The following is an 18,852-nucleotide window of genomic DNA, read 5'->3' as shown; positions in this document are numbered from 1 at the left end:
GCCACTGAATCCAAGCCCAGGTGTTTGGTGTTGGTGAATTTCCACACAACTTTGGAACCCCAGTATTTGGAGTTCTTCCTTGGCTGAAGGCTTTAAATTTTAAAATTATCTGGGTTTTCTCTCATTTCTGGCTGTTAAATATTTTCTATGTGATTAAAAACGTATTATCCAGCATTTTTAATTGTTTTCAACAAAAAGATTAGTTCAGTTGATCTAACCCTGCTACTAGAACCTGGAAACACATGGGATGATTATTATATGAGCTTATCTAGTTGAAAAATACCACTCATTATTTCATAAGAGAAGTGACAACCTTTTTAGATGGGAGGGTGCAGTTAGGAAGTGAATGGGATCTAGGTTTTTTTTTTTTTTTTTTTTTTTTTTGCTAAGGGATAGTCATGATTCAGTGCTTGCTTTTAAAAGCATCTGTCTTCTCTTTTCTTCAGCAAGAGGATCTGCAGAAGAGCCCCCTTGGTGGGGATTAGTTTCTAAGTCAGAGGATCCAAAGCACTCTGGCAGAATGGCCCTGTCCTGGTAATGAAGATTTCTTTAGAAGATCAGAGATGCTTGGATTAAAAGTATTTCTATAGGAAAAAAAAAATAACAGTGAGATAACATATTCACCTATAAATTAAAAACTGTTAAAAAAATTTCATTCTAGTGTGATGAGACAGGGATTCACATTTATTAGTATAGAGTATAGAGTGGAACACTTTTGCAATAAATTTGACAACATGAATACAACCTAAAAGATAATTATACCTCTGGGTCTGTAATTTAACTTCTAGGAAATTATCTTAAGTAAAATCTAAAGTGCTGAAAAAGCAGTAGGCATGAAGATTCGTTTATTCAGTAAACATTTATTGAGAATTGCCGTGTACCAGGTATTTTTCTAGGTGCTGGGAATATTTCAGTGAATCAAGGACTGAACCTCCTGCATGGAAGTGCTCCTTCAAGTCAGGGATGGGAGTCACTTAATAAACAAACAGCGGATTAAGATGGTAATGTGTCCTTTAAAGTGCCTTAAAGTTGTCAATTTCTGGCCAAAATGAAGTAAGCCCACTGCAGCTTATTCTTTATGGTGGTTATAACCAAACACACTGGACATAAAACAAAAAGCAAGCAACTGAAAACCCTAAAAGTAATAAGAGAAGACATACTGGGGAGCAGAGTCAAAACTCACAACATGAAAAATGACCAAGAAAATGCTAGGAGTTTCCTGATTTTATTTTTTTTCTTTTTCCTTTTTTACTTCTTAGTTTTGATCCAAGGGCAGATTAAAATAGGAAACTACATAGCAAGATGCTGTTGGCAAAATATCCAAGAAAGGTCTGTTTCTCAGGACAGAGGATAGAAATAAAAGCCCTCATGAGCCAGGGAGTGTGGAGAGAGTCTTCCTAGTTGTTCTTTTTAATCCCCCTCCCCCATTTTTTTTCTCTCCTGCTATGTTCCAAGACCAGCTCCTATTGCATAATATACTACTGTGGAGTAGGCAAGACAACTAAGATTGCCAGAGGAAATTATCCCATTAGAAAGAGGAACTGAGAAAAGTGTTTCACAAAGAGTGTGGAGGTTATTCCAGATATACTTATTCTTTTTTTTTTTTTTTCTTCATTACTTTGTCGCAAAGGCAGATCACAGTCATGTAGAACAGTACAGGTTGTGAAAACCCTGAAAGAACTCTCTCTGGCCAGAGGAACCAGGAAAAGGAGGCCCTGGGGATAGACAGTATGGGTGGAAATCTGAGAGATGAGTTGAAGAGGATGACTAATCTAGGTAAGGACCAGCCTTAAGCTGAACCTATACAGAACATACCCAGCTAAACCTAGCAAAGCCTTTGAGAACTGAATCACCATGGAAACCACCCCCAGTCCTGGACCAAATCCGAGTAGTGCATATGAGGGATGGACCAACCAGAGTAGCCAAGGCTGTAAAAATTGAACCAGCACTGGAACCACCTGGTGCAGAGAAAAAGAAGAACCTGCAATTTAAGCCTAATTGGGTTGACTGCTTGTAAAACCAACAGAAAGTCAGCATCATTTAGAGAATTTTAACATGACCCAGAACTTCATAACATAATATTTAACATTTTTAGAAAATGTGACCAATTCTCATGGGAAAATACAATCAAAAGCCACCAGACCTGAGATGACTTAGATGTTGGATTTGTCAGATAGACTTTAAAGTCATGCATATATAATAGTGATCCATTTGGTAATGGTGAACATGTTTGAAACTGATGAAAATATGGGAATTCTTAGTGGAGAAATAGAAAGTATAAAAACAGAGTCAAAATGTGGAAGGGGAGAGATAAATTAGGGGGTTCGGACTAGCATACATATACTACTATATATAAAATAGACCAGTAACAGGGATCTACTCTATAGCACAGGGGAATCTACTCAATACTGTGTAATAGCCTATATGGGAAAAGAATCTGAAAAGGAATGGATCTACATATATGTATAAGTGATTTCCTTGCTGTACACCTGAAATTAACATAATTTTTTCTAAGTCAACTACACTCCAATAAAATTTAAAAATGAAATCCTTAAAATTAAAATGCAAAATAAAACAAAACAAAAAACAAAATAGAGTCAAATAAAAATTTTAGGACTGTAAAAGGTGATTTCTGATTTACGAAATTATTGCATTGACTCAGCTAAATAAAGATGAACTTGAGCTTGAAGATAGAAGAATAGAAATGATCTAATCTGAAGAACAGAAAGTAAACAAATTGAAAAATAAAATGAACAGAGCCTCAGGGATCATTAGGGCAAAATGCAGAGGTCAAATATTTGTGTCATTGGAATCTATAAAATATATGAGAAAGAGTGCAGTACTAAAAAAAGATTGTATAATGGCTGAAAACTTCCCAAATTTGCTGAGAAACATAAACTTTTAAATTCAAGAATCTCAGTAAAGTCCAAATAGAGTAAATGAAAAGAATACCATTCTGAAGGAAAAGAATAAAGTAGGATCTCACACCATACAAAAAAAATAATTCAAAATGCACTATGGACTTAAATGTACATTTGCTATTAATTATGAGACTCTTAGAAGAAAACGTAGGTATAGATTTTCATAACCTTGGAGTAGGCAGTGGTTTCTTAGGTGGGACAACAAAAGTATAAGCACCAAAATGAAAAATAGGTAAACTGGATGTGATCAAAATAAAAACTTTGTGTGCTTCAGAGGACACACAAAGAGAAAGAGAAAAGACAATTCACAGAGTAATAGAAAATGTTTTCAAGTTATATATGTCATGAGATTTTACTAAGAGTATATACATAACTGTTCAATAATAAAAAAGACAAAAACCTAGTTTTTAAAAATGGGCAAACAATCTGGATAGACAGTTTTGCAAAGCAGATAAACAGATTTCCAACTATCATGTAGAAAGCTGCTCAATATCATTAGCTATTAAGGGAGTGCAAGTCAAAAGCTCAATGAAATACCAGTTCACACCCACTAGAATGCCACAGTCAGAAAGACAGAGGATTAACAAGTGTTGGCAAAGATGTGGAGAAATTGGAACTTTTATACACTGCTCATAGGAATATAAAATAATTTATTTGCTTTGGAAAATATTCTTGCAGCTCCTCAAATGACTAAACAGAGGGTTGTCATAAAATCCAGCAATATCACTCCTAGATATACATATAACCCCCAATGAAAACATATACACACACAGATGTAAGTTGTACACAAATGTTCATAGTAGCACTACTCATAATAGCCAAAAAATGGAAACAGTCCAAATATCCATGACTTGGTGAATGGATAAAACATGGTCTATCCTTACAATAGGATATTGTTTGAGAATCATAAAACAAACAAACAAACAACCCCCCCCACAAAGTATCAATGCATACTGCAACATGGATGAACTTTGAAAAGCTTTTTTTTTTTTTTCTTTTTTTTAAGGGCCGCACCAGCAGCATATGGAGGTTCCCAGGCTAGGGGTCTAATCAGAGCTACAGATTCTGGCCTATACAACAGTGATAGCAATGTGGGATCCGAGACGCGTCTCATGGCAACACCAGATCCTTACCCCCCAGAGTCAGGCCAGGGATGGAACCTACAACCTCATGGTTTCTAGTCGGATTCGTTTCCACTGCGCCACAATGGGAGCTTCTGAACTTTGAAAACTTTGTGCTTAAATGAATGAAAGAAGCCAATCACAGAGGACTTCATTTATATGATTTCATGTACATCCAGAATAGGCAAATTTGTAGATAGAAAGTAGATTAGTGGTTGCCTAGGGCTGAAGATGATGAGGGTTCAAAAATTTAATTTAAAGTAGACCTAGGAGTTCCCGTTGTGGCGCAGTGGTTAACGAATCCGACTAGGAACCATGAGGTTGCGGGTTCAGTCCCTGACCTTGCTCAGTGGGTTAACGATCCATCGTTGCTGTGAGCTGGGGTGTAGGTTGCAGACGCGGCTCTGATCCCGCGTTGCTGTGGCTCTGGCGTAGGCCGGTGGCTACAGCTCCTATTCGACCCCTAGCCTGGGAACCTCCATATGCCGTGGGAGCGGCCCAAGAAATAGCAACAACAACAACAATAACAACAAAAAAAAGACCAAAAAAAATAAATAAATAAAGTAGACCTAAGTTGGTAGTACCCACTGATACCATCGGAATCAAACCGGAAAAATTTCTGGAGCAATTGTTTTAAACATCAGCCTCAAGGAATTCTCAAAGTAAAGTTCTAAGGAACATGAGCTCATAACTATAAAATTCTTTAAACATCTGAAGAAACTGACCATCATGCATGAAAGTCAGCAGAAACAAAACATGGCAGCATCAGACCTGCAAACCCTCCAGATGCCAGACTTACTAAATACCAAACATAAAATAAGAATGTTTAAGGACACAAATTACAAGGTTGAAAGTATAAACAGAAATCAGAGACTGTCAAAACTTCCTAACCAGATTTGTGAAAGAAGCAAATAGAACTTTAAAACAAAAAAAGATAATAATCCAAGTTAAAAATTCAGGAATGTGCACCCCTCCCTGAGGATGGACATAGTGACCTGCTTCTGAAGAACAGGAAAGGGGAAGATATTCACTTACAGTGGAGATGCCTGGTAGATACCACCTTAAGCAAGCAATGAAGATTAACATCCCCGGAGGTGACCTGAAATATTGTGTAGCTCCAGGTAGGATGTGACAGGAAGGTCACTTCACCTCTGCGGTCTTCTCCCCAACATCTATAAATTCAGTCTAGTCTAGTCATAAAAACAAACAAATTAAAAAAAAAATGAAACCTCAGATGAAACCAAATTGGAGGACATTCTACAGGTTACTCGGACAGTACAGCTCAAGACTGGAAAACATTAAAACTAGGAAAAGCTGAGAAATATTTCGGGGAGATTAAGAAAACACAATAAGTAGATGCAGTGCCATCCCCTGGACTGGATCCTGGAGTAGAAAGAGGACATCATAGAAAAACTAATGAAATTCGAATTATGTCTCTGGTTTAATTAAGAGTACTGTGTCATCCGGCAGTTTTTAAGTGTTGACTGTGTGCCATGGTGACCTAAAATGGTCACAATGAGGGAACTGAGTGAGGACTATGTGGCAATTCTGTGCGCTATTTTTGCATTTTTCTGTGGATTTAAATTTATTCCAAAGTTTTAAAAAAAGCTTACTAAAAACAACAGATGACTCCCAAACAATAACATTCTGAGAGAGGTAAAGGATCGTTGAAGTTAAAGTCATGGTCAGAGTAAACAGTCTGTACCGCATGAGCTGAGGCTGGACAGGAAGATGGAGCCCATTCCTGAGGGACTGTCATAGATGGATTGGCTTTTACTGTAAGTGCAAAGGGAAATATTAAAGGGTTTTAAACAGAGAGTGATGTGATCTGATTTTGATCTAAAAACTCTTTCTGGCTACTCTTTGGAGAATGAACTGTATGGGGAATGAGTGGGGTCAGGGAAGCTATGAATGTAACCCCAAAAGACATGGTGATGTTCATACATTAGGACTGAAGAAGACAGAGTGAGCTGGATGGAGTAGTGTGCCTTGGGGAGGGAGCCAGACAGAACATTTTAATGGCTTGGGCGGGTGTGGATGAGGAACAAAGTAGTAACCAGTGATACCCTTTTAATTCTGTGTGTGTTTGTGAAAGAGACTGTACAGTGTGTGGAAGGAGTAATGTGAACTCGAGATTGGCATTTGCATCTGCCTCTACAGGGACTGCATCATGAGCCTCTGCAGATGCCGACCCTCAACACCTTCAGAAAGAGCTTATAGTGGAGATCAGGAGTGAGGTGGTCTGTGCTCTGGGAAAAGTGGAAGAACAGGTCTTCAGATAGTTAGATATTTTTAGGAGAAGATTTTATGAGCCCACTTCTTGCATCAGGCCCTGTGGTCCATATGGTCTGTCACAACTCTGTTATAGCTTGAAAACTGCCAGGGACAATAAGTGAATGACTTGCTATAGTCATGTTCCAACAAAGCTTTATGTATAAAAATGCTGGCACCAGCCTTAGACAGTGATTGTTTGGCAACCCCAGGTTTAATCTATCCTTATTTAATATGAGTAATTACATGCATACAATGACACAAATATATGTACATACATATATGTGGGCATATGTGTATGAATGCACAGGCATAGGCAGATAGATAAGTGATAGAGAGATAGCTTTTTTTTTTTTTACCTGAAAGATATCTGTGAACCTATTTACAGGCAAAGAGCTTCATGCTCTGCCGACATATCATTTCCATGGGGGTATATAGCTCAGTGGCAGAGCATTTGACTGCATATCATTTGCTCACCTCTTAGTGTTCCCAGCTTTCTCAGTTACTTAGATCATGACAGGGAATATGGCAGCCTGTAGCCTGCTTATCCCCTTCCAGGGGTTTAACTCTCATTCCAGGTCCCAAATCATAATGATCAGATCCAGTTTCAAAAGACAGTTTGTCCCTACTCTAAGCAACACCACCTTGGAGGGTTAGGTCATTGAGGGCCATTCCTGTGGGTGGAATGAGTGAAAATGTGTTAGAGAGAGAAGGACCTTCAGAGCCAAGACTTCAGCACCCAGAGAGATTTCCGTTGGAGTTGATGTCCACCCTTCACCTCCTGAGAAGAGATTATTTGCCACATTTTGGAGACTCAAAGCTGGGGATCACTGTGGTTCCTGTCCCCAGCTGACTTGCTTTTTCAAAAATTAGAGTGATCTGTCAGTGAGAAAAGAAACTCTAGTGCTGAAACCAGAACATGCAAATTAGGAGGGGAAACAGCTCTGAATATTAGTATAGTTGACTCTTGACAGTTCCACAGGTTCACTGGCAGCAGACATTTTTCTTTCTTTCTTTCTTTCTTTCTTTCTTTCTTTCTTTCTTTCTTTCTTTCTTTCTTTCTTTCTTTCTTTCTTTCTTTCTTTCTTTCTTTCTTTCTCTCTCTCCCTCTCTCTCTCTCTCTCTCTCCCTCTCTCTCTCTCTCTCTCTCTCTCTCTCTCTCTCTCCCTCCCTCCCTCCCTCCCTTCCTTTCTTTCTTTCTTTCTTTTTTTAGGACCACATACTCAGCATATGGAGGTTCGTAGGCTGGGGCTCCTATTGGAGATACAGCTGCTGGCCTATGCCACAGTCACAGCAACACAGGATCCGAGCTGCGTCTGCAACCTACGCCACAGCTCACGGCAATGCTGGATCCTTAACCCACTGAGCAAGGCCAGGGATCAAACCTGAGTCCTCATGGAGGCTAGTCAGATTTGTTAACCGCTGAGACACGACAAAAACTCCCAAAGTAGACATTTTTCACCAGGAAATATTTTGGTGACATGTGATCCATGGTTTGTTGAATTGTGGATTAACCCCCACATTGTCCAAGGGTCAACTGCATTTATTTGGCTGGTCTTCTAATTGCTTTAGAAAATCTTTACATATGGCCTGAACTAAATACATTTCTTACGTAGCCTCTCAACCAGATAGGTACATTTTTGCCAACTTTAGCAAGGTTTGCTTGAGCTATATTGGACTATAAAATCAGAAATATTTTTCTTCTTTTCTTGGTTGGTTGTTGAAAATAATTTGTATGGCTACATTTACCCTTTCAGAAAATTAGCCACTAGGCATAATTGCCAGAATTTAAACCTAGAATTGGCTGGCCAATTTACCCATGGCCTTGGTACTATTGTGGAGTCTTAGAAGGCAGAACTGGAGACAGGACATTTCAGGAGGCATTTGATTTGATTTTACTACCACTACTGCTATTGCTGTTACTACTGCTACTACTACTTCTACCATTGGCAATACTATCACTGCTACTGCTAATACTACTGCTGATGCTGCTACAATTACTACTACTGCTGCTGCTAATACTATTACTGCTACTACTATTACAGAGAGACTGAGGAGGAAGAGCACGGAGCAGGGGGGAGAGGGAAGAAGGGAAGGAATTACTATTGGAGGTATCATTTACTGAGCACCTATTATGTGGCAGAAACTGAAATAAATACTTCGTATAAATTTTCTCTAATTTTCATTATGACCTTAGAGGTGAGCTTTCCTACCCACATTTTATAGAGTAGAAAACTAAGAATCAGAGGTTAAATACATTTACAAGATCACAGAACTTCTAATTGGCAGAGCTGAAATGTGAAACTCTGACTGATCATAGATCATGTTTTTACCCCAGCCCATTACAACAGCTGAATGAACCACTGTCTTTGTAACTATTCAGAAAGAGCATGACTTTTAGAGAAATCATTGGTGTTTTTCCATTCTGTGGTACATCAGAAACTAGGGGTACCTAGTTTCCCCGAGTCTGCTGGGGTATCCTAGGAGCATCCTAAAGAAATGGTATCTCACGGAACATGTTTTCATACATTTTTCTGTCCGCTGTCTTTGCAGAGAGGGTAGTTCTCAGCAGCATCATTCCAAACAAGCCAAACCACTCTCATGGTCAGTGGATACATGTAAGAAATGTTAGTTCTGGGAAGGGCAGAAAATACATGACCAGCCATGGCTGGAGCAGGGCCTCCACGGCAGTGCAAATCTAGGCACAGAAAGAGTCCAGCCACTGTCCCCAAAGACTGAGGGTAGCTCCTGCTACCTTGAACAACTTAGTCTTCTGCAATTCAGTGGAGCAACCCTCCATTTAATAATACTTTTCTATTTTTTTCTGCCCTCCTCAGCATGGCATTTTGCATGTCATTTCCACTTGTTAAGGCTTTGGTTGTGTTCTGCTTGGACTGGCTTGGATCTGGAGCAGGAGGGCACCCTCCGCCATGCCCTCTGCTGGGGCAGAAGCGACCGGTTTGGAGCCCATGTAGGCCTATCCCCTGAGCCCTCATCAGTGGGCCAGACAGAATGAATTTCTCTCCAAGGCTTTTGGACATGTTGCTGTCTGGGAGTAGACCTAAAAGGGAGGACCTATTCTAGATTCGTCCCAGGTTTCATCTGGGTCCAGTAGCTACTCTGGAGTCTCCAAGACCCTTCTGCTCTTGGTAAGAACCCAACTGCCACTGTTTTTCAGTTCCGTTTCTGGAAGTGCCTGGTTTTCTGATATTGGATCTCTGCTGGTGTGAGTCAGGGTGGAGTCCTGGAGGAGCCTGGGTATCCAGGAGGGATTGAGAACAAGGTCCTGAGTCCCATCCATGACTTAAGCACTGTCACCCCAGTTGTGAGTGACTGTCAGCTGAGCTCAGTCTTGACCCCTTTGCTGCATGAGTGGCCTGGGAGTCTCCAGAAAGCTCATGTGATTGGAATATAAACCAGCTAGACTCCAACTTCCTCATTTAACTTAACCCTTACCACAAGGCCATGAAGCCATTCTGATTGCCACAATTAAATACATGAGAAATCTGTGAAGAGTCCATTCTATGGTGGGTTTTTTGTTTGTTTGTTTGTTTTATGGCCACTCCCTGTGGCATATGGGAGTTCCTGTCCCAGGGACTGAATCTGCGCCACAACTGTGACCTGTACTACAGCTGCAACAATGTCAGATCCTTAGCCCACTAAGCTGGGGATAAAATCTGTGCCTCAGCTGCAACTTGGCTTCCTAGTTATCATGGACCAGGTTTCAAACCACACCACAGAGGAGTTCCCATCATGGTGCAGCAGGTTACAGATCTGGCATGGTCTCTCCAGCAGTCCCACCTACCTGACTCCCGGGTTCTGACTTCCCAGTGAGCTGGTGTGCACTTTGCAAAAGTTTAATCATAGTTAGGAAAGCTATTCAAAGCAGGGCATATATCACTCTGTTCAGTATCACTCTTTTTGACCAGGAAGTGCTAGATGGTTTGTGATGTCCTTCCTTTTCTGGTGCCATTGAGCTCACCCACACCAGACTTGCCCACATAAGCTCATTTCTAGTCCATCCTTCTCTTCTGGCATGCAAGAATAATGCAATGCCTTCTGTTGGGATATGGTCTCCTCTCCCAAAAGGACACAAATAGGAGGCAGAGGCCAGCCCGGTGGTTACTCTCCAGGTCTGACATGAATTAGAGAGATACTCTATTCTCTGAAATTCCCTGTGCTTCCAGTAGGATTTTGGTGTGTGGACTACAGATGCGGGAGGGTCTGGACAGCCATCTGAGGCCATATATTCTGTGCCAGTGCTTTTATCATGGTGCAGTGCGTTTTATGCTCAGTTTAGCCACATTTGTGCCATGAAAAATCCTTTTTAATGCTGCAGGGTCCACGTCCATTAGAACAGGCTTGTTTCCCTCATGAAAATGGATTGTCACTCTCTGGTGCAGGCATCCCAGAGGAAACTGGGATGTGGATCACTGATTTCTCTGCATCATGTTTTTTCTTAACTCACCCATGTCTATTTCCAGATGTTAATGTCTGTGCTCTTTAGGGGCTTCTGTGTTTCATTTGAGTTTATCAAGGGGTCTTTTCAATGTCTTTGTTCCAGGACCCTAAGGGCCTGTGGCCTCTACCCTTCCCACTCTTCTCACCCCTGTGTATTAGGCATTACTCTGCTGGGGGCTTGCAAAGGCTAGATGCAGGTAGTCAATTACCCAAGGCCAGCCACATTTGTTCCTTTTTTAAATTAAATTAAATTTTTATTATAGTAGAGTTGATTTATTACAGTGTTGTGTCAGTTTCTGCTGTATAGCATAGTGACCTAGTCTTACATATATATATATATATATATATACATATATATATATATATATTCTTTTTGTCATATTATCTTCCATCATGTTCTGTCCCGAGAAATTGGATATAGTTCCCTGTGCCATACAGCAGAACCTCACTACTTATCCATTCTAAATGTAATAGTTTGAACCTACCAACTCCAACCATACCGCTTTCTTCCCCCTCCCCCTTGGCAATCATAAGAATGTTCTCCATGTCCATAAGTTTGTTTCTTTTCTGTAGATAGGTTCATTTGTGCCATATATTAGATTCCAAATATAGGTGACATCATTGGTATTTGTCTTTCTCTTTCTGTCTTACTTCACATAGAATGGGAATCTCTAGTTGCATCATGTTGCTGCAAATGACATTATTTCTTCTTTTTTATGACTGAGTAGTATTCCATTGCATGTATATACCACATCTTAATCCATTCATTTATCAATAAACACTTAGGTTGTTTCCATGCCTTGGCTATTGTGAATGTCAGTTGTATTTATTCTTGATGTGCTCTTTACTGTTTAGTTTTTATCTGCGAATTCTGGGCTTTTCTTTTTCTCTCTTAGTCTTTGGTTTTGGAGACTTATCCAGACTTCCTTCCTTGATCCTGGATTTGATTTGTGATCCTGGCTTGAAATTCCTATCTCCTCTTTCTGCTCTTCTCCAATCCTTGGTCAGTACCTGGTGTCCTCCTGGGAAACTACCCTGCTTCATAAGATGATGATGTCACATGTTCACTTGGCTCTTGCTCTGTAAGTAAAGCAAGAACTTGAGAACTGGGTTTAAAACACAATTCTGTAGCTTATGTGTTGGTCTTATTTCTTTCTTGCATCCTATTTTTAAAGTTATAGAATAGACTTAGGGTGGGGGGGCAGGGAGCAGTGATTTTGTTTTGATCATTTAGGGGCTGGCTTGCCTGATTTGTCATAAAACCTCAGTGAATGTTGCAGTGTGTGCTGTTTAACACAGAGGCACCCAGATGTCCTGCTCTAGCTCCTCACCTTCAGCAGCTAGAACTTGATTAGTCAGGACTCTTCTTGATTGTAAGGGAAAAAAAGCAACTTCAAAGTGCATGAGCAAAGTAGTGATATGTTGACTCATGTTACTGAGAAGTCCACAGAGAGGTTGAGCTTCAGGCACAGCTCAATCCAGGAACCCAAGAAAATGCTATCCAGCCTCACATCCCCTTTTCATCCTGCATTTGTCTACCTCTTGGCTCTTCTTCTTCTTTTTTTCTTCTTTTTATGGCTGAACCCATAGCATATGGAAGTTTCCAGGCTAGGAGTCAAATCAGAGCTGCAGCTGCCAGCATAGACCACAGCCACAGCAATGCCAGATCTGAGCCAAGTCTGAAAACTACACCACAGCTCATGGCAACACCAGATCCTTAACCCACTGAGTAAGGCCAGGATGCTAATCAGGTTTGTTATCACTGATATACAATAGGAACTCCTCGGTTCTTCATTTTATGTGCTGTTTTTCCTTCTTATTCTGCAGAGGACTCGTTCAGGTAGTGGAGGAAGACAGCTACTTCCTTTCCCAAATTTATGTTCTCCAGCATTTCCCAATTCTTTCAAAAAATAAATTATTTTTCTGACTGGCCCTGCTTTGGTTTACAAATATATGTGTATATGTGTGTGTATACATACATACACTCAGAGCTATCACTGTGTTCAAGAAAGTGGAGTATTATAATTTGTCCAGACCTGGGTCACTAGGTCATTACTGTGGTCAAGGGCAAGGAGTTAGGGCTTATGACTCAAAGGAACAGCATTCCAGGACAGCTACCAGTAATGACAGCCGCAGTCTCTCAAATGCAGTGGTGCAAGACACCTCAACCTACCACTGAACATAGGGAACAGATGTTCCCACCCAGGCTTTCTGCTAACTTAGGGCCTTTTCCAGGCATTTTTCTTTTTTTTTTTAAATCAGGAAAGGGATGAGTTCCCATGTCAAAGCGGCCATTCATGTTCTTTTTCTCTACAGCTGCTGGTGTTCCAGAGAGAGGAGTTGCCCTAGGGACCCTGACAGGCCTTGCTAGCCCTTGCTGCAGCCAAAGACAGGACCATGGGCAAATTCTTCCTATGTGACAGGTCTGATTTCTTAAGATTATTCATTACATATATATTATATATTTTCTAGGAATATATAAAATAGATTATTTGGCAATATCATTATTGCCTTCATTAAGAGGAAGAACTGGGGAGTTCCCATTATGGCACAGCAGAAATGAATCCGACTAGGAACCATGCAGTTCCAGGTTTGATCCCTGGCCTTGCTCAGTGGGTTAAGGATCTAGTGTTGCCATGAGCTGCGGTGTAGTTTGCAGATGCGGCTCGGATCCCGTGTTGCTGTGGCTCTGGCATAGGCCAGCAGCTACAGCTCCGATTAGACCGCTAGCCTGGGAACCTCCATATCTCCATGTGCTGCAGGAGCAGCCCTAAAAATGATAAAAGACCAAAAAAAAAAAAAAAAAAAAAAAGAGGAAGAACTGGGTACATGGTTTTCTTTAATATAGGAGATAAACAGGCTTAATATATGTGATTTTATAAATGACTTTGTGTTTAAGGAGTTTGCAATCATGCACATTAGCCGCTCCAAAGAAAAGCAGAAACAGTAGGGTAGTTGGCACCAAGCAGGAAAAACATAAGTGCATTTGCACAGAGTGCCAGGAAACCATTTTCATTTGAATCTCAACATTGTTTCACAGATGGTCTGTTAGCCTGAGGCCTTCATTAGAGGTGTGATTTGCCACCAGGGCCCCCACTGCACTGTGCATTGCTTAAGTGATTTCTTCCCCAACCCCTTTACAAAAGACATAAAGATTCTCAAAAATAACCTGCCGTAGAGATAGCTCTGGTTTGCCTGTGTATTTTCATGAAAGGACACATCTTTTTGTTAAGAATAAGATACTCATTGCTTTACAGTAAACCACATATAGATTATTTATTGTCTTTTTCCAAAAACCAATTTACTTCCTAGTGTGGATAATTGGCTCCAAAGCTCTGCCAAGCAACACCAGCACAAGTTTTCAAGGAAAAAAAAAGGAGAGCACGTGCAGACTGAGGCTCCAAAGTGCCTGTGAGAATACGTGTGCTCAGAATTCATATTTTATGCACCTTTAATTTCATTTAGCGAAATATGTCTATTTCTTCCTTTCCTGTGTGTTAATCTCTCACTAACGATCTTGTTGCCTCTTTCATTAAGGGGAATACATCTTAGAAATGCACCAATATGCATTAACTGTCATCCAGAAACCTGAATTATGGAATAAATGATGTAGATGGAGTATGTACATAGACCTGGAGGCATACTGGTTTAGACTCACTTTTATGGTGTGTTTGTGCATATATGTTGTTTGTGTATATATATAGATACACAATATGTGTACACAATCTAATATGTGTGTGTGTGTGTTGGGGGGGGTATAGCATTGTTTCTTTTTCTACTTTTGGTGGTTGTACCTGCAGCATATGGAAATTCCCAGGATAGGGGTCAAATTGGAGCTGCACCTGCCAGCCTACACCACAGCCACAGCCACACCAGATCTGAGCTGCGTCTATGGCCTATGTGCAGCTTGTGGCACTGCTGGATCCTTAACCCACAGGGCAAGGCCAGGGATCAAGCTTGCCTCACAGACACTATGGTGGGCTCTTAACCTACTGAGCTACAAAGGGAACTCCTATAATATTATTTCTAACAAGGCTAAGAGGGCTGTCAACAGCTAAAAACCACGTATGGTTTCCCATTTGTCTTTCCTACGAGGGAAATAGAAAGGCTCCCATGTCATTACCCTGGCAGCATTCATCCCAGCAACTATGTTCATATGTTTAAAAAGACATTAAGGTAATTTCAATTTTTGATGGACAGTGGCTTTGTAGAAGGTCTCTGTTTGTATTTTGATTGCCTCATTTCCACTAACTTGTAACTGGAATATTAAACAGAGGAAGCCAAATTTCACCTTTGCTTGCTGTGTTATTTTTGAAAGACAGAAATAAGATTAGCAGGTGCCCTATTGATTAAGTTGGAAGTTCTTTGAATATGGGCATACCTCTTGATGTCTTACCAGGAAATTACATTCTTGGTGCTCTAAGCCAGGTTAGGTTTCCCATCCTCAAGGCAAATATTTTCCAAATACTTCCAGCGAGTGGTGAATCTTCTAGAAAGCCTAAAGACAAGTTGATTAATCTGAGAAACTGCTAGAAGACTGAACAACATTAGTTTTCAACATCAGGAGAATTGACGTGGGCCTGGAGGTGACCTCATCACTTGTTGGTGCTGTGCTGATGGGTATAAACTAAAGTTATTAGATTGTGTGTGTGGTGGGGCACACATAGCTCCTGCCTCAGGGGTGCTGCCCTCTAGCTTACAGGATTTGCACAAATGATCTTAACCTCTCTGGCTTCATGTTCCTCTTATGCACAGAGTAAGTAAATGGTTCCCTATCCTCTTGGCTCACAGAGATTGCAGAAGACCCAAGGAAATGATGGTTATTAAAGTGATTTGGAGAGTTAAAGGAGTTGGAAAAGCATAACTTCAGAGGTTAATGAAAGCCATGCACATTAGAGAAAAGCATTAGAAAATGTAGGAGCCATAACAGATGCCTATCCAGCTGGCCCACATGTCTGGGCTCCTGAGTACTCCATCCTTTAAAATATGTGCTGGCTTTCCTTTTTCTTTTTTCTTCCTTTCTTTTTCTTTTCTTTTTCTTTTTTTTGTCTTTTTTGCCTTTTCTAGGGCCGCTCCCATGGCATATGGAGGTTCCCAGGCTAGGGGTCTAATTGGAGCTGTAGCCACCAGCCTACACCACAGCAAGGCAGGATCCGAGCCGTGTCTGCGACCTACACCACAGCTCATGGCAATGCGAGATCCTTAACCCACTGAGCAAGGCCAGGGATTGAACCTGCAACCTCATGGTTCCTAGTCAGATTCATTAACCTCTGTGCCACGATGGGAACTCCTGTGCTAGCTTTCTTGTATCCATTTTTTTTTTTCTTTTTCTTCCTTTTTTTTTTGGCCGTGCCCTGGGGCATGTGCAGGCATGTGTCTCCTGGGCCAGGGATCAACCTCATGCCACAGCAATGACCAGAGACACAGGAGTGACCACACTGGATCCTTAACTGCTAGGTCATCAGGAAACTCCTTTTGCATCCAGTTCTATTTTCAGCATTGTCCATAGGAAGAAAATTGAGTTAATCTTTGGAGACTGTGTCACCTTCTAGTGACTCATCTACAAAGTAGAGGTGATAATAACTTCTTACTGAAGTATTATAAAGACCCAGGGAGATAAGCATGTGCCAAGTGCCCAGCATGTAGTAGGCATGGTGCAGTTACTGGGCTCTAAGCAGAACAAACAAGAACACATTGGTACAAAGGGCCAGGGGACCATTTTTATTATTGCAGCTGTTTCCTCACAACTCAGTTTTGCATGCTCCCTTCAGCTGAAAGGGCCACCTGAGGTGTCTCTGTAGAAGATCAATCTTTCTTTGATTCAGCCTCTCTGTCCCCAGGGTGACTTCCCTGGGTAATTGTCTATCAGTATCTGATTAGTGGAGGTCAAAGTATTATCCTGAAGCCCCACCAGGGCTTGGCCTACAACTGGTTATGATTACATAGGCCATCAAGCTTGAAAAAGGCTGAGCTGTAGTGAGCTGCACCCCTTTTTTTGGAGGGGTGACCTTGCCAGTTAGTCTGGGAAGGTGTATACTGGGCTAAGGGTTCTGCCAGCATCTGCGTGGGGGAGAACAATTCTAGGGTTGTGCTTTCCCCTGAGAACAGCTTGGGGACCAGAAGCCATGTCCTGGGATGAGGACTGAGATCCCAGAAATAGAATTGTCCTTTAGAGACTGAGAATCCCCTTATAGAAGGTGAAAGGTGTATATGTGCGTATGCATGTGTAAGTGTGCCTTTGGCGGGTTGCATATGAGAGTGTGTGTGCGCACGTGTGTGCACATGCTTTCATTTTTAGAAGGACTGTCAGAGCTTCCTGGATCTAGAGGACCTGCGATGACACCTGAGTTTCTCCCCATCTCATTTCTGGTATCATGTGCAATTGAAGAGAACAAATCAGTGGCCTGGAAGACTAGGGATAATGAATTTTTCTAATCTCAGAGGAAAAATACAAAGATGTAGAAACCATGAGGGAGAAACCAAGAGACCCAGAGGACAGATCAAGGAGGTCTGACATATGGAGAGTAAGAGATTGAGAAGGAGAAGAAGGAACAGATGGGGAAGAGGCAATGGTTAAACAAATAATAGAGAAAATTTTCACTTATCTTAAGAAAACCTGTTTATTGATTTAAAAGGCTGGGTTCCAGGCAAGATGGGACATTTGCTAGCAAATTTCTGAAGTCCAAGGACAAAAGGAAACTCATATGCATTCAGACTGCAAGATTAACTTATTAACAAAGGAAAATGATTTTTTCTTTTATTTATAAGAATGGGAATTTAAAGGCAGTGGAAGAACCCCATAGATCACTGAAGGAAACAGACCAAAACTCAGGAAACCTCCATCTTGTTCTGGCATCATTCTGCCATCAGGCCTGAAGAAAGGCATTTATGGATGCCCAAGGTTTTAAAGAAGAAATAAAACAGAAATGACCCAATATCTAGGAATCAATAAATAAAGGAAATGCACACCAGCAGGCACAGATAATATTATATTCATATATAAATTTATAGCCTCAAATGTCTTCATTATTAAAGAAACACTGATAGTAAGGGAACTAAGAACCCACATTAAAAGTGAAAGCAAAATAGGGAAAAAGTAGGGAAAGGAATTAATTTTGAAAAAAAATTTCAAATGAAACTTTAAAAATGATGGTAAAAGTATGTTTTTGGGATTTTTACTCCAATTTCATGAATGATATTGAGCTCTAATTTCTTTTTTTTTTTAAATTTAATTTTTGTTTTTTTTTACAGAATAAAATGCATATATTTAAACACAATTACATTCACACAGATTATTATGTCATGGATCTTAAGAAACAGATTAAGTGACTCCCTCTGGAGAAATGGAATGGAAAATATGCTGAGACAAATAGGAAATTTATTCTATACTTTATCCCATTTTGTATGGCTTTCATCTTTACTATTTAGTATTATCTATTACATTTCAATTTTTCTTTAAATATTAGCATTATATTAAAATTGTGTATATTGCACAACTAAAATTTATAAAAAGAAAGCCTTATATACCATTAAATATTTTATATAGCATAATAAAAATAACTGGTAAGAATAATAAAAATAATACAACCTCTGAAAATAAGTAAAATATAAAATGCATAAATTGGTTAAAAAACAGTGTAGCTATATAAATATGTCCTCACAATTTGTTACATCTTATTGATTCTTCAATAAAGGCATTACACCATTCTAGGTGATGTGATAAACAAGACATTATAGACCTTACATTGTAACATGGAGAGAAATGGTTATTAACAATACAATTATAGAACTGTATTATTTAATCATACAGTTGTATTATTTAATTATAATTATCATAAATTCTTTGATGGAGAGGAAATCAGAATCAGATCTAAGGAGACTTCAGCATTCCAAGAATGATGTCAAATGACCCCCTTTATGGTGGATTATGCACTTATTTACTATGAGATATATTTCTTCTCCAGAGAGTCCTTGTTTGTGTATCAATTATAGATTTTTGGTTTGCAGTTATTCTGAAGTTTTGATATAAGAGTCTATATGTATATGAGATTGTTTTAAGTTGCTGTTCTCTTGATTGC

The sequence above is a fragment of the Sus scrofa genome, chromosome 15 (genome assembly GCF_000003025.6).
Source record: "Sus scrofa isolate TJ Tabasco breed Duroc chromosome 15, Sscrofa11.1, whole genome shotgun sequence".
Classification (NCBI taxonomy): Eukaryota; Metazoa; Chordata; class Mammalia; order Artiodactyla; family Suidae; genus Sus; species Sus scrofa.
Note: the sequence above shows the minus strand (reverse complement) of the source record.